Source organism: Manis javanica, chromosome 1 (genome assembly GCF_040802235.1).
Source record: "Manis javanica isolate MJ-LG chromosome 1, MJ_LKY, whole genome shotgun sequence".
Classification (NCBI taxonomy): Eukaryota; Metazoa; Chordata; class Mammalia; order Pholidota; family Manidae; genus Manis; species Manis javanica.
Genome location: NC_133156.1, coordinates 172,029,958 through 172,053,054, shown reverse-complemented (window position 1 = coordinate 172,053,054; position 23,097 = coordinate 172,029,958). Strand labels below are relative to the sequence as shown.

General features: G+C 34.8%; 1 long non-coding RNA gene across 1 annotated transcript in view; it reads left to right on the top strand.

Moving 5' to 3' along the window:
* Positions 1 to 20,141, top strand: part of LOC140849592 (uncharacterized) — a 169,146-nt gene extending 149,005 nt beyond the window's left edge. The window contains exon 3 of the long non-coding RNA XR_012131666.1: positions 20,030 to 20,141. This is a non-coding gene — a long non-coding RNA (uncharacterized lncRNA). The remainder of the gene's footprint in view (positions 1 to 20,029) is intronic.
* Positions 20,142 to 23,097: the final 2,956 nt, after the last annotated feature.

Sequence of the window (23,097 nt, the reverse complement as noted above, 5' to 3'; positions counted from 1 at the left end):
TGATTACTTGTAATTGTTCCATTCAGATTTTCTGTGTCTTCATGATTTAACCTTGTTAGGTTGTATATTTCTAGGAATTTTTCTACTATTTCTAGGTTATCCAATCTGTTATGTGTGTTGTTCATTGGAGTCTTATGTAATTCTTTGTATTTCTGTGGTCTCACTTGTAATATCTCCTCTTTCATTGTTAGTTATTTATTTTGATCCTCTCATTTTTTTCCTTTTTTAGATAAAAGTTTCCCAGTTATATCTTTTCAAAAACACAATTCTTAATTTTGTTAATCTTTGCTACTGTCCTTCTAGTCTTTATTTCATTTATTTCTGCTCTAACCTTTAGTAATTTCCCTCTTTCTGCTAATTTTAGGCTTAGTTAGTTCTTTTTGTAATTTCTGGAGCTTTAAATTTGGTGGTGTATTTGAGATCCTTCCTTTTTTTTAATGTATGCATTTATAGCTATAAAGTTTCCTTTTCAGATGGATTTCAGTGTATCTTATAGGTTTTGATAAGTTGTGTTTTCCATTTTTATTTGTTTCAAGGTACCGTTTGAATTTCCTTTTGATTTCTTCTTTGATCCATCAGTTGTTCAGAAATGTGTTGCTAAATTTCCACGTTTGTTTATTTTCTGGTTTTCCTCCTTTAGTAATTTCTAATTTGATACCATAATTGTCAAAAATGATAATTCATATGATTTCAACCTTTTTAAATTTTTTCACACTTATTTTCTGGCCTAATAAGCATGATCTATCCTGGAAAATGTCCTACATACTCTTGAGAAGAATGTGTAGTCTGTTGCTGTTGGATGGGATGTTCCATATAGGTCTGTTACATCTGTTTGGACTGTGGTAGTATTTCAATCCACTGTTATCTTATTGGTTTTCTGGTTCTGTAGCTGTGACCATGGTTGGTGAGCCTTCCACCTGCGTATGGGTCTAACTTCTCAAAAGGGCCCTCCTCCAGTTGGCTTCCAGCAGGGTTTCACCACCTCCTATTCCCCAAAACTCCCACAAAGGCACTTGTGTCCATGGCTGGCTGCCAAATTATACTTATTGTGGAGAAAGAAAAGAAGCAGACCTCCTTCTTCTCCATCTTTCTGACTTCAAGAGAATGTTAGAAGTTGATCTTCATCCACTGTCTGAACTTTAAAAAAATTGATCAAGATATCAGCTCCATTCCCTCACATCTTGCAAATTTTCCTCATAAACTTTGGTGAAAATTTTGTGTCTTTGGTCCCAAATCTTTGCTCTATATCCAAAGCTAATCTATAATTTAGGTCCCAAATATATTTAATGTTCAGTTTGATTATTTACTTACTATACTTTGTTTTTCTTCCACATATATCTTTTTCAAGGCTTGTTCCTCTGATCTTTGCAACTTCCATTATCTTGGATGAAGCCTAACTTCATAATTACATCTGTAGATCCAAATTCCACTGTAACATTAGTTTTTCTCTTGACTTGTCCATGCCAGACATTTTGTTTAGAAGAAATATTGCAAAGAGTTTTCAGCAAAATGAGTTTTGACAAATTAGAAATGTCTTACAGATAATTAAGACTGTATTTTCTTAAAATTAACTTATCCATTGATTAAGGAACTCTTCCATCCTTTGTGGGTTTTAGCCATAACAGTATGATCATCACTGTAAACAACACATTTTTCTGCATTGTTTAGAAAATGAATTTGATTCAATGATTTGGTGATTTTTATTGCACATGATTAGCCCATAATACCCATAGTGTTTTCCTTTCACTACCATTGAAAATATTGGGCCATTCTCCTTACCTATCATTCACCTTTAATTCCATCATACTGCTTGAATGTTACTTTTTTTGTATAATTTTACTAGAGGAAAGAAAATAACTGGAGTAATTAATGCATATTTTCATCTAAAACTTTGTTTTTTAATTACTTGACACTCAAAAATTTCTTGAGCACAAGATGATGTCTTATATGTCATTGATTCTTCCAAAATAAACTGCTTAGTAAATCCTATGCCTAGATGTACATGAAGCTGATCAGGCAGCATATCTTACATGTACTTATAGCACAAAGGGAAAATACTAAGAGCATTCAGAAAGTAGCTGTTTCACTAATGCTTCTAATTTTATTCTTCACTTCAAAACTCACCCTTTCATTGTTCCCTGAATTAAGGAGAATGAAACATACTTATCTCTTAAATATAGCTGCCTGCCTTCCACCTTGCCCTTATACTAGAAACTTTCATCCAAGTATTCCTGTATATTTTTATAGAGACTGACTATTTCTCAGTTTTGGTAGGACTGGTGCATAACACACAGATATGAGTAAAACACCAAGATGGAGACATTTATTCACAGTGCTTGGCCTAATTTTAAAAAGCCAGAAATTATACTCCACACTCCTGAATACTCCCTTTTTTTAACTGAAAGCAATATAGTTTATTTTTCCTGAAAGGCATTCAATTATTTTTACACTTGTGGAGTAATACAGTGTCTTCTAGAAACAAGGAAGTTTAAGAAAAATTATTTACAGTTGGCATTAAATCAAACACAAACCAGCTAGAGCTAACTTTTTGTCCATTTATTTCCTTAATAGAATTTATAAGCTAAGCGGTGTTTGTGTGTAAGATATGAGCTATATGTTTTCAAATTCCATTTAAAACTGAACTAAGTGTAGATGGCTATGCAGGGCAGAAAATAGGTCTTTTCTAAATGAGACTTCGAAATAAAATTTGTTAAAATAATCAGTCTTTATTTTAGTAGCCAGTAAAATAAGTTTTTTAAAGGGCATTCTTTGTCATTTATTTTGGCTTTGTGATAATTCAAATTTAGGACAGTGTATCTCCATCTAACTGTGGAGAAAATGGAAGTGAAAAGAAAAATGCAGGAGTCATCTCTAGATATTTTACACAAAGATTGTTTAGTGAAGTCCCACCAGTAGGTTTATAATTTCAAATTGAAACTGCTTCCATAAACAGCATTTGTTGTGGGTTCAGGGATTGTAAAACAATTTTAATACAAATCTTCACCAAACAGAAGGATGGGAAAATGAATGTCCTTTATCAAATTACCTAATAGTTATCAAAGAGAGATAAGGTTACTTTGGAAAACAAAAACAACTTGTGTTAAGACTTATGCCATAATTTGTATGCATTATAATCCCCATAAAACCTAGTGAGGTGGATATCAGTTTTATCACAGCTACTATCTCTCAAATTAACTTAAATGATGGGAGAATGTTGCTTTATATACATATAAAATATAATTTATATCTAAGTAATCCTAATTTGTCTATATGACATACCTCTTTTCTCCAGTGCCAGTTGGGCCTGTAACACAGTATCTGTAATCTAGGCTGTATTTAAACATGAGTTACAAAAGTATAAGAATGTATGACTCTCAGCCCTTGCACCTCACTTAGCTTCATTCTAGATACTTAAGTGTTGACACTCAAATATGCAGCACCCTCCATCCTGAGCAGTTAGACTCTAATCCCTCTATCTCTAGGAATTCCTGTAATACCTTTAGGCATAAATAATGGAGATTTCAGAGATTTCATGATTAGAATTTTGTTAAATCCTTCACTGTATTTCAACTCCCTACCAAAGCTGGAATCTATTCTCCACCATAACCTATTAGTAGAGTTCAGTGTCTCCCCTCACTCAACTCAAGGCTGGTTACTGCTTCAAACCAGATAGGCATTCCTCTCTCCTAGTGCCATTGTATTTCCACCCACATGAACACACAAATGGTCATGGTCTAGAAAATTCCTTTACCTTCACCATAGGTCACATTAATCTCTTTGGCTACTAGTACCAGCTTGGAGTATACCTTCATTTGCTACCCATACTTTCTGACTTTTACCCGCGTTACATGCTGCAGCAAGACTGCTTTTCTGAGGGTGGTCCTTCCATTTCCTTATCTTTTTCTCTTTCCTGCTCTATCTAGTAATTCAGTCAATTGACTCATTTATTCTTTACTATATATCTTTTTCCTAAAATAAAATATGAAACACTATATTGTCTTTACTGGACAACAGCCTTTTACCCCTTTACATTTTCTGTTCACACAGTTGTTCTTGTTATCTTCTTCCTTTAACTTCGATTTCTAGCTTTGTAATCAAATACTTTATATACCTGGATACATTTTATTTCTCATCATCTTAATATTCCCTCATTTCTTTATTGAGCTTTGTCTTCCTAGTTATTATTGAACCTATTTATTCTTTCAGTTTTATTGTTGTAAAAGGTGACTAGAGGGGAATTCCCCACTCCAGAATTCGCTCTGTGAAATCCCACTAGGTAGGCTTGCCCCCGTCATTCCCAGTGGAGAGAGTCTAGGATGTATTGCCTGGATCCTAGGTCTTCTGCTTCACCCAGTAGTGGAGGCAGAAGAAAATTCTTCCTGCACTAATCCTGTGATACTTTTGACAAGCAACATGAAGTTTTCTGACCTTTGGGATGCAAGAACCTAGGAAAAACAATAATAATAACTAGGTAAAGCATATTCTATTTAAATGGAAGTGAAGGGAGGGGTAGTAAATCTACTTATATTTCATGTCTGTCTAGCTTTGCTCACCTACAAATGATATTCTGTGCTCTTTTATCTAATATTTATCTTAGTCAACACACTCTGCTTTTAAGATTTTAGTGATAAACCTTTGAGTGACGAGATCTTTATACAGTGATGATATTCTAATGATATAAAAACTTTGAGTTCTTGTCAAGGGTCAGAAATTATGAGCCGTGAAGCCTGTTTTCTCCTGGGTAAAGATCATGAATGTGCATTCAGCTGAATACCCAACTCTTCTGCAGCACTGTCTTAAAATCCCTCAGCACTGTCTTAATTTTAATATTCAAGCCCTGACTCCTCAGTCCTTTTCTCTGATGCTCTAAAGTTCTGAAACATAAGCTTGTGTGAGAGCAGAAGTTTCAGAAAGACACATAAAAAAATTTCCCCCTCCAGAGCTTTTTTTCTTGCCAATTTGCAATAAAAACTTTCTGAAATTAAAGCTGAGGTGTTCATGGTTATAGTGCTCACGTTAGTGCCAATTGTTTATCAGATCTTAGTATCTCCCACTTTTCTTTCTGGAGACAAGAAGAACTGGATGACGTCACCAGGCCTCAACTGCCCTGGGTTCCATGTGATCACAATTTTGAGTTTCAAACCATTACTGACAATTTCAGCATATTACACTACCTCAAGCAATATGAGACATTTGAAAAGCTTACACACTTGTTTGATTAAGAATTTAAATAGATAGGAGGCCTCAGAAACTGTGCAATGTCTGCTCCACTTTTCTTCCCAGGAGCATTGACATGCAACTTGAACGAGCTCTAAACTTAAGCTTCATCTTACTCTTCTGTAACGTCTCCCTGGATGTTCTTCATGTCTTGCTTCCTATGAGCTCTCAGTATGGGAAGCTGACTGTTCAGTGATGGGATTCTAGGGCCAAATTCTCTTTGTGAAGACATCCTATTATGTTTAAGTACATATCACATGTCTTAGATTGGGATACTCATTACTCCAGGACAAACAAGGTTGTCCAATGTTCAGTTCCTCTAGAAGAGAGGGGCATATGTATCTATGATTAAGGTGCTGCAGTAGTCCAAACCGTATTCACATCTACCTTGAATGTTGACTGCCACAGCACTTCTGAGGCAACACTGTATTAAAGAAGTAAGCACTGAGGCTTATACCTACAAAAAGAATGTGATCAGCTAGTCCTGATCTTTGTCAAAGTCAGTAAATCCATGAGAGCGTCAGAATGACTAGAAACAGGCTTCCTCGGAAACAGGGAAGGGACAACTAAAAGAAGATAGCTTTTCTGGGCAATTTGCTCTGATCACTCTAGCCTGGAGCATTTGGGGCAAATACAGAAATTCAGTTTCTGAATGATGTGTGGCTGAATTAAATGGAAGATTTATTGTCTTATCAATGGCATGCCAGTATGTCATGAGAACCTCGTTATGCCTGTCAACATTGTTTTCAGTTATAAAACACTGTTTCCCCTTTTTTTCTTTTAATTTTTACTTAAAGGTTGGGTAGAATTATATTCAGGAATTGTGTATTTGATGAAGGTACCATCTCAAATTAGAGGAAAATAGGTGGATTATTCAAAAAATAGTGTTGGGACAATTGGCTAGTCATATGAAAAAAAAAAGTTGCATCTCCACTTCATCGTTCCACAAGCATCAAAGAGTTGAACATCTAAAAAAATCCTGTAAAACTTCAGAAAAAGATGAAACGATGTTTAACCTAAACAAACAAAAAAAGGAACTACTTGGGTAATTCCTAGGAAATAACATGTTTTTGATGACTCTAGATAAAAGCTAAGTGGTTGAAAGGTCCAGTACTATGGAAAAAGACTGGAAAGGCAAAAAACCGAGGGGGACTGGGCTTGGGGTTTGAATAAAGAGCAAAGTACATGTCTGTCACCCTGGTCACAAAGAGACGGACGTAACACAGAGCAGAGAGTTTTACATTGTGAGGATATAGAGGTGTCCCTGTATTTTACTCCACATCTGCTATGGCAAATTGAATATGTAAGTCTCATTCAAGACCTAACTTGCTGGTAGGAGGGAACTTTAAGGAAACCCAACTTGGGTTTTCATAAGTTCAGGGCCTCGAGCTTGTTTTTGTGAATATGAGTTCATAACAAACTTCAGAGTCAAACACACCTGTCTTTGATGCTGATTTTTGCCTTTTTCTGCCTTGGTCACATTACTTAAATCCTCTAATTTGTTCATTTTTTTTCTTAATTTTTAAATCCAAACTCATTGGATTGTTTAAGAATTAAATAACACAATTTATGTAAAATGTTTAGCAGACTTCCAAATCAAACCCTTAATATATAATGAAAAGTCATTATAATAGGAATAATGATAGTAGTATTAATAGTAAGAGTTTTTATTATCATTATTACTTTATTTTGCTGAAAGTATTGCTTTAATTTATTATGTAAATTATTTCCATTCTTAGCAGTTTCCACCACTAATGAGCCTGTAGAGTCTTCCTTCTCTGAAGGCATGGTTAATGTGATATTCAGTCATAAACATGTCAAACATAAACATTTTCATCATACAAAATTTCCAAAGTAAATTAAACATGATGGAATTTAATTTGTAAAAGATGCTACCTTTATAGAAAGACTATGTACCCTTTCTTTGATTATATTACGAAATTACATACACATTAGGTCCCTGACTTATCAATGTTTCTGTGTAGTGAGATATTGTTAAACTTGTGCTTCATCACCAGAGGGCAAAGCAGTCATCACTGACTTACTTCAAGGTTAAGTTTCCTTCAAGGTTGAGAATTTGGTGAGTGTATGGTAACAAGTCTGTATGACCCACAATTTAACAATTTTGCGATCTTTAATGTGCGGTGAGATGTTTTGAGAAATATAAAACAATATATAAATATCAGTGTTTATGGCTGTTCTTTGTATCAATCTGGCTTTGCTATTATTCTATTTGGAAATGGAATTTTTCTTAAATCATTTCAGAATATGAGAAGGCTGCAACAGGAAAAACAAACCAAAAAGAGTACATTTCATAAACTCAACAACTAGCCCTGTTTACAAATGGCCGGTTTTGTGCAAGACCCCTAACCAAGCCACACTGTGATGTCTCCCTCTGAAGAGTAAGCATAATAATCCTGTCTTAAGTTACAGGATTGTGATGACTATCAAATATGCTGATAAATGTGACTGATTCATAAAACAGTTGTGTTAAAAATAAAAATGAAACTTTAGCTTTCTTGCTGAAACAGATTATAGGCCACAATTCTGTCACCCTCTGTTTCTACTTAGTGTGTGTGTGTGTGTGTGTGTGTGTGTGTGTGTGTGTGTACACCCAGGCCCACAGACATAAAATGAAAAGATCTGTGCCAAAATCAGAACAGTATTTATGACTTACGCATGATCTTATGTGTAGTGTATGAAAAGAAATGTGTAATGTGCATATTGGTTTGGGTTTTTCCAAGTTTTCTTCTGTTATATGTATTATCTTAATTAAAGCAATTAGAAGGGGATAAGACATATTTCACTTACTTTCATGTGAAAAGTAAAGGCCCTTTGGAAATGGGGCTTCAAACTACTTCCCATCTTTCCCCTGGCCCCTCGCTAGCATTCAACATACTCTCTATGCAAACCAAATAAGGCTACTCACTGTCTTTAGGCTGTGTCACTCATAATTTTTTCCTCTCCTACATTATTTCTATTTTTTATACTTCCTAATTTTTTTCTTTTAATTCTGTCTAAATCCAGTTTTCAAGATAGAAAAACTTGATGATATATTTTTGATTTATTTATAATATGTCTGTGCTCAACTAACTCTTTCCATATAGACCAGACTACTTGTGATAAGGAACTTAGTAGTTCATACATTTACACTTCTCTTATTGTTTACAATAGTTTATGGCCTTAGTTTGCACTCAATAAAATATTCCTTGATTTGCTTTAATCTAACTCATTATTTCCAACTGTCCTGACTGGATTTAAATAAGTATCATTTCAGCTACTATTTAATAATCTTTTATGATCTCTGATAAAAATGCAAAGACAAAGCAGCCAGAAACATCCCACCATTTGCCAGTTTCTTTCCATTTCTATAATCACAGCAATCAAAGGTGTTTATTTTTTAAGATAATGATCTTAAATTATTATATTTCATTTACTGCCATAGAGCACTGAGATAATGATTTGTATAAAAAGGTACAAATTTGGTAAGGCTGTTAACAAAATATAGAAAGTCAAAAAGTAGTGGACAGAGGGAAAAAAAACCAACATCAACACTAATGATTTTTAAACTGTTACTTTTAAATAACATTTTTTAAAAATAGTTACAAATGTTAGTACCTTAAACAAAATCTCACCTGATAATCCAGAATATTTGACACAATCATTAAAGCCCTATTGGTCCAAGTGAAAAACAGTGGGAACCAAAAGTTCTGAACAATTGACGCTTATCCTTCAGTCCCTGCACTTGTGGCCTCCAGAGCATGCTAGATTCAGGAAGTTCACACTATTCACACTAATGCAATAATAGGTATTAGCGTGGGGCACTGGTTAAATTTAACACTGAGATTCCTGGTTGAAAAAGTATTATAGTGTCAGAATGTACTGAAAGAAACCATAAAAAATCTTCAAAAGAGCATCAAAGTACCTCATAAAAAAGGAATTTACTATGTGTATCATTATAAAATCATCATCAAGAAACATATTTAACAATATCTTCGAAATGGGTCTTTTAGGCAATAAAACATTGTGCTTCATATAGCTGTTTCTTGTGCCCATGCTCAATAAAAATCTGGGAGAACTCTGTTGTGTGAAGGAATTTCTGCACCTAGTGGAACTGCTCAAGTCCACAAAATGAACTTTTAGATAATTTGATATATGAATGACCTGAAGAGCAGATACGTGGATCTAGAGTCTACATGTCTTCCTTAAATATAATATATTTTTGCAGTATTTTTTAATAGAAAATGAATGGCACTTCATTTTAGGTTAAAATTTTAGGTGAAAGTTCACATGATGACTTTTGCAATATAAATGAAGAACTATATGTTCTAAATACTTAATAAGCAAATTGTGATTTAGGTTGCCCTTTCTTTTCAAGCCTTTCCCCTTTGCACAGCATTGTAAAAAATATTACATGTGAGGAATTCCTATCAACAAATTACATACCAATAGATAATTTTCAAGTGCCCGTATTTCATGAATGTTCAACATTTCAGTTGAACAGTAAATCTTGAACTTTATTTTATTTACTACCAGCAGCCTTATCCCAGCTCCATATCAACCAGTCTTCTGTGTTATCCAGAAATAAATAGTGAAAATATTCCTTTCTGGATAACTATGTAATACAGGTGTAGTACTAGTCTTTCTAAAAGTTAAACATCATACTATACTTGGTATCTCTAATGTCTTTACTAAGAATCTCTTAAAATGACTGAATTTTAAGCTATCTCCTCACAGTTAGTTTTTAGAAGTTATTTTTCTCACTTTTTACACATCTTGTTTTCTGTAAACTATCCATGTGTTCTTTCTCTTCTCTTTCTCCCTTCCTTCTTCTTATACCCATTTTACTTCTTTCTTCCATTCTTCCTCATGCAGTTATTTATTTCATATATTTAACAAAAAAGTTAATTATTTACTGTATGTCATTATCAGGTTGACTTAATAAAGAAATGAAAAAATGCCTCACTGACAGATACACAGGTGGATGAAAAATAATATACTGGGCAGAGGGTAGTTCTGTGCAATAGGAGCTTGGATATTTATAGATCTCTGTAGCCAAGATTTTATAAATATGTTTATTCTCACATTTGGCAAGAACAAAGTTAATACTGCTGTAAAACTGGTGGGAAGGGAGTTCCCTTCCCAGAGCAAATAATCCACTGAAACTGAAAGCAAGGGGAAATGCGGATGGGAAAAACCCTTTGTAAGTCTGGGGAGAGGAAATCATGGGCAAAATACCTCTAAAACCAAAATTAGTTAAAGGGAGAAATAAAATTTAAAATCTATTTATTGCTTACAAGCTGCATTCCAGGGCTTTCCCTCTTTGCTGCTCCAGCAGAAGCAAAACCAGCCCTCCCCCTCACCTCTCAAGTACAGAGAAGCCCTTTTTGCCCAGGCAATTATCCATTGATATAGAGATAAACCTCTCTCCACCCACTGCTGAGGAATGCCTGTTAACATGCGAATACACTGAAGCCATACTTCTCTCCAACCCTGAATACCTGTTGATATGTAGATGTACTAAAACCAGGTGAGATATTCTAGAAATACTACAATTTCACCCACACCATTTTTATTGTTCACAATGAGGACCAGGTCAATCCATCCCCTCTGGCCATGGCACACTTTCTCCTTACTCCCTGGTGCCCACTAGCAGAGCCCACTTGACCCGCAGTGTCTATGCAGCCACAAAGTGCTCATTTTGCCACCCACCCCTTCTGGGAGGAACTCTGTGGGCAGGTCCTTGGTGACTGACAGATGCCAGAACAATTACATACCAGGAACAGAGAGGAGGAGAGAATGGCCTTTTCTCCACTCCTTGCCCAGGAGGCTGCCATGGTAAAAACCTGTTGATATGTAAAAGGACTAAGGCCAGGCAGGAGATTCTGGAAATTCTGCCATTTACTGGACTGTGATATTGAAGGAGATAATATTGAAGAAAAGAATGGACTTACATACAATAATAAGAAAGTTTAGCTTTATTCTGTGTTAGTTACAAAGTCACAGGCAGATAAAAAGGGGGTAAGCATAAGATGTGTGTTGATGACTCCCATGGTGAGAGTATGGAGGGCTGAATGAGCAGATGGGTGTGGAGCTCAGAGGGCAATTTGGAACCTCTAATGAAAATCCAGGGAAGAGAAATTGGAGACCTGCTTCAAGTCTGAGGCAATAGAAAAATTCAGATATAAAATCTGCAAAAATTAGATCCTAATGTTTAAGTATAGGAAGTGGCTTAGGTGAGAAATATACAACGTTTCAAGATGTCTGATATAGGTGATTAAATAGATGGTACTTCCCCTCAAGCATAAGTAAGGAAAAGTCAGAAAACTAAGGAGAAGATAGATTTGGGTTCACAGACGGCATGCTCAGTTTTGTTAACCATTGAGAGAGATACTTCCAAATGAAATCTATTTTGCTTTATCTTACACAACTTACTTCACTAATTCTTTTTAAATTAAGATAATTGCATAAAAACATAAATATATCATATCTATCTTACATATATGATATATCTATATAAAATATAAACAAATATAATTGTATTTATGTTTGTCCTAAAATGAGGATAGAATAAACATAAGGATTCAGATTCTGAAGCAAGCCTTCCTGGTTTTAAATCTTTGCTCAAAATTTATAGCTGTTGTTAATGTGGGCAAATCATGTATCCATTCTGTTCTTTGGTTTATGAATCTATAAAAATAGATCTAAAAGTGAAATTAGTATTGCCCATATTTGGAGTTGCTATGACAACCAATATATATAAAGGGCTTATATAATTGTACACTAATCATTATTATTATATATCTACTTTTTGTCAAAGTATTCTGAAATATTTTCATTTACATACCTCACATTGTATCAAACAATCATGTATGCCAGTCCCCTCCCCGCAAAAATTGGCTAGCTGTATTTTATATCCAGCATTATAGCTGGCGCACACATCCCATAAAAAGAAAATTTGTCACATGCATGTAGTAGCCCATATGATAGGATTTATGGAGGTCAAAGAAGCACTATGTTAAACATTAAGAATAGTCTGAATTCATCACACTTGGAGATGGATTCATCACACTTGGAGAGTGGGAATCTCGAATTATCTGTGTTGGAGTGAGGTTTGAGTACCTCAAGCACAAATACAATTTTCCATCTACAGAAGAGGGAAAAGACAAAGTACATCTGTGAACTAAGGTCTAAATGTAGAGCTTTATAAGGATGAGGACACAAATGAGAAATGCAATTAGTTATAGACATTAGCCTGTGATGTCAGAATAGAGATGTCAGAAAAGCAAAGAGAAACCAAATCAGATTTCCATTGCTGGAGAAAGACAGACAGTATTCTGGTGGGATCACTGCTGCCAAAGACATAGATGTGCTAGATAATGTATTTTTAAAAATCATCATAAATAGATAGCTAAGCAAAAAGCCAAAAGATAAAGTGTTAATCTCCAGATTAAAAAAATAAAAGAGGGAAATGCAAAACTGAGAGGTAAGCCCAAGGACATTTGCCAATACAAGCAAGACGCTTGGAGTTTAACTACAGCTCCAAGAATATGAACAATTCCTTGGGCTCTTCAAAAGTGGAAAGATGAAACTGTAAACTCCACCTAAAGACTGATCTCAGAAAGCTCCTCCTTGTATGAAAGAATAAGATAGGAAAAAAGTACCCAGTGGCAAAGTAAAGCCATCAAGGAACTTTCTTCTTATCATATAATTCAAGTGGAAAATGTACTGAAATCAATTCCTGGAATTCAAAATACAGCTAGTCCTCATATGGATTTGGTGTTTCAATTTGCAATCCTTAAGTGATAGAAATATTCCAAGTCAATACATTAAAGTGTGTTGAGCTTGGTAGCCCTTGGGCTGTCAGCGTAAGACCATGTAAATCATGTATGGAGAAAATAGGAAATAACCTTAAAACAGATTCCTTAAGATGCCCATTTATTAACTTCATCCAAGCTCACGTGTGTGTGTGTGTGTATGTGTGTGTACATATAAAATATTTTTATATTGACACTTTGTATATACACAATACAAACTTGCCATCATAATTGAGACTTAGGAGATATAAATAAATAAATAGGCTTCAGACTTAAATCTCAACATCTGCAAATTTTGAAATATAAAAGAATTATATTGGACACATTTGAAGAGGAAAAAATATATGAGATTCACTATATGTTAAAGAAACCAGAAACCATAAAAAATGGCCAAACATATTACACATAAAATCATTAATTGATTTTCTAGAAAGAAAAACTCAGTAAATGAAAAAATAAAGTCTTGAACAAATCAAATCATACTGAACAAAGGAAAATGAACAAGTTCAAAAACAGATTTGGTGAGTAATAAAAATTACAAGATAAATATGCAAGAAAATGGAAAATATAAGAAACATGGTAGAATGAAATGCTCTGAAACAATTAGCATTTAAATTGAAAAAAAAAGGAAGAAAAAGAAACAACCCACAGGGAGAGTCAAGCTTTCAGAGCTAATTGTTGTGGATGTGCCAGAAATAATGCACGGTATCAAATCTCAAATGCAAGAAGTCTAGTGAAATATCAACAAAGAAAAATAAATAAGAACTCCTGTATCAGAGCATCAGCATTCAAAATCTAGAAAAGGCTAGGGAGGAGGACAAAACAAGTGACAGACAAATGACATTAAATGTGTATCTTAACAGCACAAATAGATGACAGAACACAATGAAAACTTCAAGATTTTGAGATAAAATTACCATCACTTATGCTTATGTTCATTATCACTTGATAACAAGAATTGAGAATTTACCATCAGAATCATAAGTAAAGCAAATTCTAAAGTTTAATTCAGGAAGAAGATAAATAATCCTAAAAGAAAACTATGAAATACATAGGGGAAGAGTCAATATGGAAACTGCAAATGTTTACACATCAATATGTGTTTATCCATAAAAGAATAGAACAAAACAAAAAAGACTAACTGTAAAAAGACAGCAAAAATGACAGTCCTTGAGATAGTGAGAAACATTCTGACGTCCTTGAATTGTTTGAAAGTTGGATGAAAACAATGGGTAAATTTAGATATTTTTAAAAATGCCATCTTAATTTAAGGGGCAGACATTTAAAGAATAAAATAAAGAATAGTCAGTGGTCAATGTAAGAAAGCAACAAAAGAGAAATTTAAAAAAATGAAGCTAAACCAAAGAAAGATGTAAGAAAAATGAGTAGAAAAAGAAATACAAATGTAAAATCTGCAAAATAAATTGATAGATGTCAATCCAAATATATGATAGAAAATCGGTATACACAAAGATGATATTATTGTGATAATATGCATTTAAAAAGAAACAAAAAAATAAAGAACCAGAACACACTAGATAGTAGAAATATTCCTTTAAAATAAAATATTACATGTATGTATATGTATGTCTGCTATTGATTCATTTTATTGTACAAGTGGTCTTAAGCAGCAGAAAAAAAATACTTGTTTTGTTTATGTTAACTCCAGGTAGAAAATATGTTCCCAACCCAGTGCAAATAACCTTTGAAGCCAAAATCAGTCAAAGGGAGAAATAAAGTGGGAGAAATCTGTTTATTGCTTACAAGCAATCATCTACTCCTGCTTGCTACTGTCTCGCCTGACCGGGCTGCAAAAAGAAACTGAAAAGTACCTCTCCAGTCCAGGTGCCTGCTTGCTCCACCCCACCTTGTAATCACTTATTGATATGGAGATGAACTACTTCTCTCCACCCCTTGGAAACACCTACTGACATGGAGATGCACTAAGGCAGGAGAGAGATTCTGGAAATATTGCAGTTTTACCACAGTTTAATTGTTCCTGTGGAGATTTAATTGTTTGTAAAAGAAAATTGATTATCTAAAGACAGCTACTTAAAAGTAATACAAAAGTATACCAATAATATTTGGATACATAAATATTAAAATCAGTTATGATTCTTACACATCCATAGATAAGAATAAGAAAATATTTTTAAAGTTGATACCAATAACCAGAAAAAATAATCTAGAATTAAATCTTACAAAAGATATTTGCAATTTTTCATTAAACAAAAAAATTAAAATACGTTCATTACACATATTAATACATAACATGAGAAGACAGCATTGTAATAATGTAAATTTCCCATCTTAATATGTAATTGCAAATGTTTGAAAATTTTAGTAGTATTATTATTATTAGACCCTAATGAGCCTTATTCTAAATTTTACATGGAGTAGCACACACTTCAAGATAGTCAAGAATGCTTTGAAAGGAAATACAGCCGGAGTACTTGCCTTTCCTGTTATCAACAAGAGTAATTAATAAAGTGAGGTATTGGTCCAGTGATGATAAAGAATGCAGAATAAAGATACATAGCAAAAAACATGCAGATTTGGATTAATGCATGCCAGTCATGCAGTACAATACTCTGAAGAAAAGCATTAAATGTAGGAAAATGGTGCTATGGACATCTCTTCATCTGTGACAAAGACTATCTCAAACTTAAGCCACTTGGAAACATCAATTCATTTAGATTTAAGGCCTAAATAAAAATGCTAAGCTCTTCAAGATAAGACAATAATATAGGCATTTAACTTATGACAAGTAAATAGAGCAGAATACCTTAATTAGGACACAAATAGTCAAGTTTGTGTATAAAGTAAATATTAATATGTTTGATTTTTAACCCACACTTCAAAGCATGAAAAAGGTGAAAAAAGAACAAAAAAGTGAAGAAAATGCTCTCATATTTGGGGAATATATTTGTGATGCATGTAAGTAATAAAGGATAAAATTATATAAGTATTATATATATATAATATGTAATCACTCCTTATAATAATCAATGGATATAAGGCAAACAATTCATTAGAGAATTGGCAAGTATACAAAAAACATACAAATTGAAAGTTACAAGAAACCAGAATGGCCAATTACTTATAAAAATATTTCTTTATATTTTTAGCAATCAAAGAAATGCAAAATAAATGATGAGATACTCTTTTTTACCTTTACCCAATATACTGAGGAAAACAATTCTGACATTAACAAATGCTGGTGACAATGTAGACCAGTAGAAAATTTTATGCATTGCTATGGGATATGTAGTTAGAAATGACTACAATGGTGAGCACTTTGGCAAAATCTGTTATTATTATTTTATGTTAGTGTATGTTTTAAATATACATTAAATGGATTGAATTCAGGAAAGTAGAATGCTGGGTATTGGTTGCTTAGTACAGGGAGATGCTGAGATATTTCTTTCTATGGAAGGAGAAGAGAGTTGTTAGATAGGTTTAGGGATTCAAAGAGCTTGGAGTAAGCCAGCAGAGATGTGCTTTACATAATGACTATATTTAAAATGAATATAATTGAATATAAAAGCTTATTACTGAAAATAACTCTGCTTAGCGTAAATCACTTTCTGAAATGAAGACTCAATCTCTCACATGCTCTGGCTGCCTCCCATTCTCCTTCCCTTGTGATCATTTTCAACCATTGACATGTCTGATGTTCTTAAGGACTTATTTATATTGTTAATCTTCTGGGTTCTGGGACCCTTGCTGTGTGATGTGTCCCCTTAAGAATTATTTAAACCAGTTCTGGAAACATAATAAATACTTTGAATAAGGACAAAGTTCAGCTGTATGCTGTGTTGTAAGCTTTTATTCAAATGTAGAAATCCCTCCTTTGTTCTCCATATTCATTAATTTCACTATGTACTCAATTCTGAGGCTTTTATTATAATAAAAATTACAATGCATCAAAAGCAAGACAAGATCATGTCAACCCCTATTATTTTTTCTATTTTAAATCTGTGCACAACAGTTTTGCTCAGAAAACAGAAAATTAAAGAACCGTAAAACATTAGGACCAGCTTTTTCAAATCCAAATATGATAATCTAATTGTAATTACAGCAAGCCTCATTTACAAATGACAAGACTGAGACTCTCACAGCCAGTTACAGCCAGAGGTAAGGCTAGACAGCAGGCCCTGCTACTTCTGCTGGAACCTTCCATTGCACATCTGCCCTCTCGAAATTACATTTGTTTTCAACTCAGCATTTTTTTTGGACTCAGTATTGTTTTCTGGACAAAACTGGGAAATTGTGTCAAGAGAATATTAACCACCACCCATTCCCAAATGTAGTTTTTTAAAATCTGGTCAGCTTTTTTAAACTCTGGTGAAATACTGGTGTGGGAGGTGCGGGTAGAAGGAATCACAGACTGTGGGGTGATTTGCACTCTGCATGGGGCTTGGTAATATACACAGCCATGACTTAGCACTGGAGCTCCCTCGACTGTACAGTCGGTGCCTGTTCAGGGTTCAGCAGGCACATGAGTGTGTGAGGATCCTACCCGTCTTCTTCGTCTTAGTACTGATTGTACTCACTGATGAAGCCCTCTTGGTCTGTTGGGTCTCATCAGCTTCCCAGTCTCAGAACTTCTCAGGGAATGAAACTGGTGAACTGATGGACTTCTTTACCTTGGGGTATGTATGCCTCATAAGAAGTTGCCACTTTCAACTGTCACACTGTTACTTTCAGGGGAGTCCTGCATTTTAGTTGTGAATAAAATTTTCAATCGAGATTAAATATCTCATTTGAAGATTTGAGCTCCACAGGAACAACAGAGAGAGGAAAAAATCAGTATAATAATAACAATAATCCATAGAGAAACTTCATGTCCCAGACATATCCAGTGTAACATAATAGTGTACATAATCATCCTGTCCATAATTAGATTACTTAGCCAGATTAATAATAGATTTTTAAAAAGCTAACTAAACCTTAAGCTTTTATATATTATCTTGTTTGAAAAGGGCATAGAGGGAGAAGAGATAGGAGTTTTGAGGGAACAGAAGAGTTCCTGGGCTTATCTATGACTTATGTTCAAGACTCCTAAGACTGGAAAGCCCTTCCATAGAAGGATGACGACTGAGCAGATGCAGGCAGAAGGTAGGAGTAGCTGGAAAACAGGTGGAAAACACAAAATAAACATACCCGTTGGACTGGGAGAACTTAGAGTGGGGTCCAACAATTACCATATGTGATCTTGGGTGACTTTTAACCCTTTTGAGTAAAGTTAATTAAGAAGCAGAAATCCCTGTACCTGTGGTGACTTGATAGAATCAGAGAGACATGGGTTGAAGGGCAACTTGAGCTCTTACTAGCTTAATTTCTTGGAAAATTACTCTTTAAGTTTGTGTCTTCATTTATGAAGTGGAAACAGTAATATTTATTTAAATGTTGCGATCTGAGGAGAAACCTAGTTTATACGCTGAACACATGGTGGTTATTTGTAAGGCTGTTGGGTGAGTGATTTTCACTCTGCTTGTGGATGTGGAATCTCATCACTGCGAATTAGCAGTCCATACCTGCAGTTCTCAGCCGGAGAGGCTGTCCCACTGAGATTCTCAAAACTTGAGGGACAGTCCTCTTACCCTCTACTGCCTCAAAATAGTAGAATTCATATATAGTAATTTTTAGGGAACAATAAGCCTTTCTTTGATAACACATTAAGTCCCTCATGTAGTAATATGAATGAGATGATAGTTTATTTTTTCATTTCTCAGTTTGGATTAAGCAGAGAAAAGAAGAGTATGAGAGAGATCTCAAATATTTTAGAGATCCTTAAATACTTAACTTATTCGCATTTTAACATGCTCGAAATTAGGCTATGTCTTAGAATCTATGGCTTTTTACAATTGCTGACATCCAGGGATCAGTCTTAATATAGTAGTTATGAACTTGGTTTATATTCCTGGTATCAAGACAGGACAACTGCATGCCATCAGTATTTCAGTCAACAGACTAAGGTCCATTTGAGAATGGAATATGAGTGGTAATTTTTGTTTGTAACCATCTGATGCCAACATCAAAACTCAGAGAGAGATTAGCATCTTGGAATCAATACAATGCAAGGACCAGTGTATACTGAAATTCCTCTGGAAAACTCGCTCACTCTGGTGACTTAGAAAATTAGTTATCCTGGTCTTGGAGCTCCCTCTATTCCCCATAGGATTAGCTCCAGCCATGATAAGCTTCCCATAGTTTTTGTGTCTTCTTCCTCCCAGAGTAACATTCTGAGAAATGTAAAATTCCCAGATAGATAATAGACAGCTGGCATTCCCGGACAAAATTTGGGGTGACACCCAAATCCCAACTGCCTAGTCCTGAAGCAGACTGTTCATGCTCCCACTAGCAAAGTCGTTTGTCCCTGCAGCCCTAAGAGAAGTGGAAATAACAGGACAGAGCAGATTTCCCCCTTGAGATCACATGACCCCCCTCCCCCCACTGCACATCTCCTAAAGCAAAGTGTCCCTGGTACTCCTCTCAGCGTGACAACAGGACAGTTAGGAGGCGTGATTCTTCTCATCTCTACATGACTTTGGCTTTCAGGTTTCCACAGTGAAGACATAAGAGCTAATGTGTGGTACTGGCAGTTACCCAGAGCCCTGGGGGACCACAGATGAACCAATTTTATAGGAGAGAATAGTATCTCAAAGGAAACAGTGAGCATTAACTAAGGCCACATCAATAATGGTACTGATGGGACAGAAGATGATAGGAGCAAGTAAGAACAACATGAATACCAACAATAAACACAATGTCAGAAGATTTGGATTTTGAATGTGACAAGGTTTCAGAAATACCCAAGTAAATTATTTTGCTGGTAATTTGTTTTTGTGCATGCACAAATATTGTATATGATTATACTTATGTCTAAATAACTGTAAAAATGCCCATGCAGTAAATGTAAAATAGAAATGCTAAGAGATTTTTAAATGACATTGGATCACAATTAACTTGAAACCTTTATTATTTCTTAGTGATTCAGAAAATTTGAAACCTTCTATGATTTGCGGCATCATAAATTTGAAGAAATATACCAAAACCTCTGATAAAGGAAAACAATGACTTCAACAATATGACAATCCCAACTTGTAAGTAATTGAATTCAGTTTTATTAACTTCAGTGTTGTGGTGCTCGTTTGCATCTAAGCATATGTCTTGGCCACTGACAAAGCAGAGGCACTAAAAGTTAAGGGGGAAAAAAATCGTGGGAGAAATATTTTGATGTTAAGATACCTCAAGTAATTATTATTTTAAAAATTAGAATTGGCAGATAACTTAATAATTTGGGGACTTAATACTGACTTAGTTAACTATATATGTGGAGTTTGAGGAAATGAGACACAGTAATAGTTTGTGTGCATGTATATATAGCACTACAGCTATGTAATATGTGGTTTATACTCTTTCTAGAAATAATTTGATTTTTTTCTGCTTCTCTAAACTAATAAGATAAATGAGAGAAAAGAAGTAATATGAAAAGCTGACTTGCTAATATTACAGAAGCATAAATATAGCCCCACGGTTAACCACCATGCCTTTAACTCACACACTGAAATTGCACTTTATTACTCAAATATTTTGTTTCCACAGAATGTTCTATATCAGTGTACATGGTTGCATATTGGGAAGAGAAAATTAGAGGCATTGCAAAAGTGACAATTCCTAGCTATGGTTATATCCTTCATCCCATCAAAAGTAAATAACAAAGTCTAAGTTTTCAGCTATTGTTCTACTCTTGGCCCCTGATCTGATAGCCTCCTGCGGTTTTCTTATTTAGGCTATAGTTGCTTTTGGATAATTCTTAAATTTATTTTCACTGATTTTCACTGATCTTTCTTATTTCTTACCCTTCAGACAATTCAGGGTTCTCCCTGCCTAATCAACTTCTAGTCCCCACAAAGGATATTTCTCAGGAGCATAGCTATGAATATATTTGGTACTGTTTCTCTTGAAGTATCTATTTTCATAGAATGAGCAGAAAAGGGGAATGATTTTGTAGAACCCAAATTTGTGTGAGTGTCTTTGTCTAATACTCAAGAATTCAAATCACAATAGCATTACTACTATCCACTTGGTTTTGGACAGCTTTAAAATTACTGCCCAGCTTCATTTACCTAATCTGTAGAATGGGAAATCAGGTAATATCTATCTTGTGATGCTATTGTAAATGATAGGAGATTTTAAAGGTGCCCGGCAACTTTTCTTCTTTCCAATGTAATCTGTGTATATTTCCAAATCTTCTGCCTATCATAGTAATACGATGTCAGTACCCCATCTCATAATAATATTTCATTAGAATTATATAAATTCATCTAACCTTATTTGTATGAGACAGCCCAGAGGCTGCCCCACACCTCAAGGGCAGCATTCATGGGTGTCAGCAGGAGATCTCAAAGGGATGGAGGAACAGACATTATCCACTGCCTGGAGTGGCCCCTCATGTGTTCCCACATGGTATTGGTTTTGGCGATCATAGGTCCTTCTCTCAGTGAGTACTTATGTTATCAGAACACACAGAGAGGACCAAGGTTGAACAGTTTGGTGACTACTTTCCTTATGTCAGGGCTTGAACCACAGAGATCTAAGACGGGCATTAGCCTATGCTAGTGCTAGTTCTCAGAAAGACCTTGATCCCAAGAAGCCTTAATCACAACCCTATGGGAAGATAATTTGAGATCCTTGGTTTTTGAAATATTCATTATCCCTTACACCAAGTAGTGCCACCAAAATATGCTACAACCTTCAGGAAATAGGCTCCTTTCTGGAAGACAGAAATCTGACAGCAGTAGATTAGTGTCTTCCAATGTTCTCTGCCGTAGGGAAGTACAATATAAAAGGCTAAACGATATCTCGTGTTGATTAGTATTATCTGATGCCAGATTAGGCAGATTTAGCACGTATTTGCGTATGTGCTGTGTTTGACCCAGCAGTGATTGTGGAGATTCCTAGGCCAAGTCCCTGTTATTTTCAAAATACAATGGCAGGTTGCACAGGCTGAGTTTCAAACCTTGCCTCAGTATGGTTGAGAACATCTGTTCCAAATTAGCAGCATTACAAAGAGGTGTCAAGCTGTTTCCAGCCTGGCAGGTAGAATCTGAAAGCTTTCTGCACTGTATATTTGAAATTGCCCAATAGCTGAACATGCTTTATGGCACTACTAAATTTCAAGGATGATGGCTCTAGCAATGACATGAGGCCCTGTTTATAAGAGCAATTCGCTTTTTATAAGAAAATGTACATAATCTGGACTAATAAGAACTAATTCTTAAAAGCATGATTTTCCAAAGGGGCCCTTAATAAAATATGCTTATAATTAAACAGGAAGATATTGAACTATTTGAGTATCAATACCAGGAAACATAACGATACTATAATATGCAACTTGTTCATTAGATGCTTTCAAATAGTCTATGACTAAAGATAACATGTGAAAATAGCTTTGATATCCTTGGTTATAGTACAAAATGGGAAATCAAGTAATATCTATTCATTTATAGTGCCAGCACTGTTATTAAAATTGTTTGTGCCAATATTTTTAAACACCCACAGGTTTGTATAAAATAACACACATGAAGATTCTCCAAGGCTCCAAGGGATGCTCTGTTTGAGACTTATAATCTCTACAAAGCCAACTAACAAATTCAGTTATGATTTTAATGTCCTAAATTTAAAAAGTTATCCTTAAAATGCTAGTCAAATGTAACGTTTAGGATCCATTTTTACTATTCAAAGAAATCTTACTTGGCTTAGCACATTTATTTCTTTAAAAATGATTGCTCACAGTGAGTAGAGCTGGTGTTATCTGGAGTTTATATTGCATGCCTGATGGCCAGAGAGTTACCTGGGCAATGGATGGGACTCACCCCTAACCTGCCTCCCAGGCATCTGCACTTCCCTTCCCATTGGAATCTTCCTTGTCTTACAACTCCACTAATATCATCACAGACCAAAAGAAGAGGTTTGAAGTTTGTTTGACTAATACCAGGTGATGCTCACAGGAGAATGCTCTTCTGCAAGTCTCTGGCCCTCCCTCCATATCTTT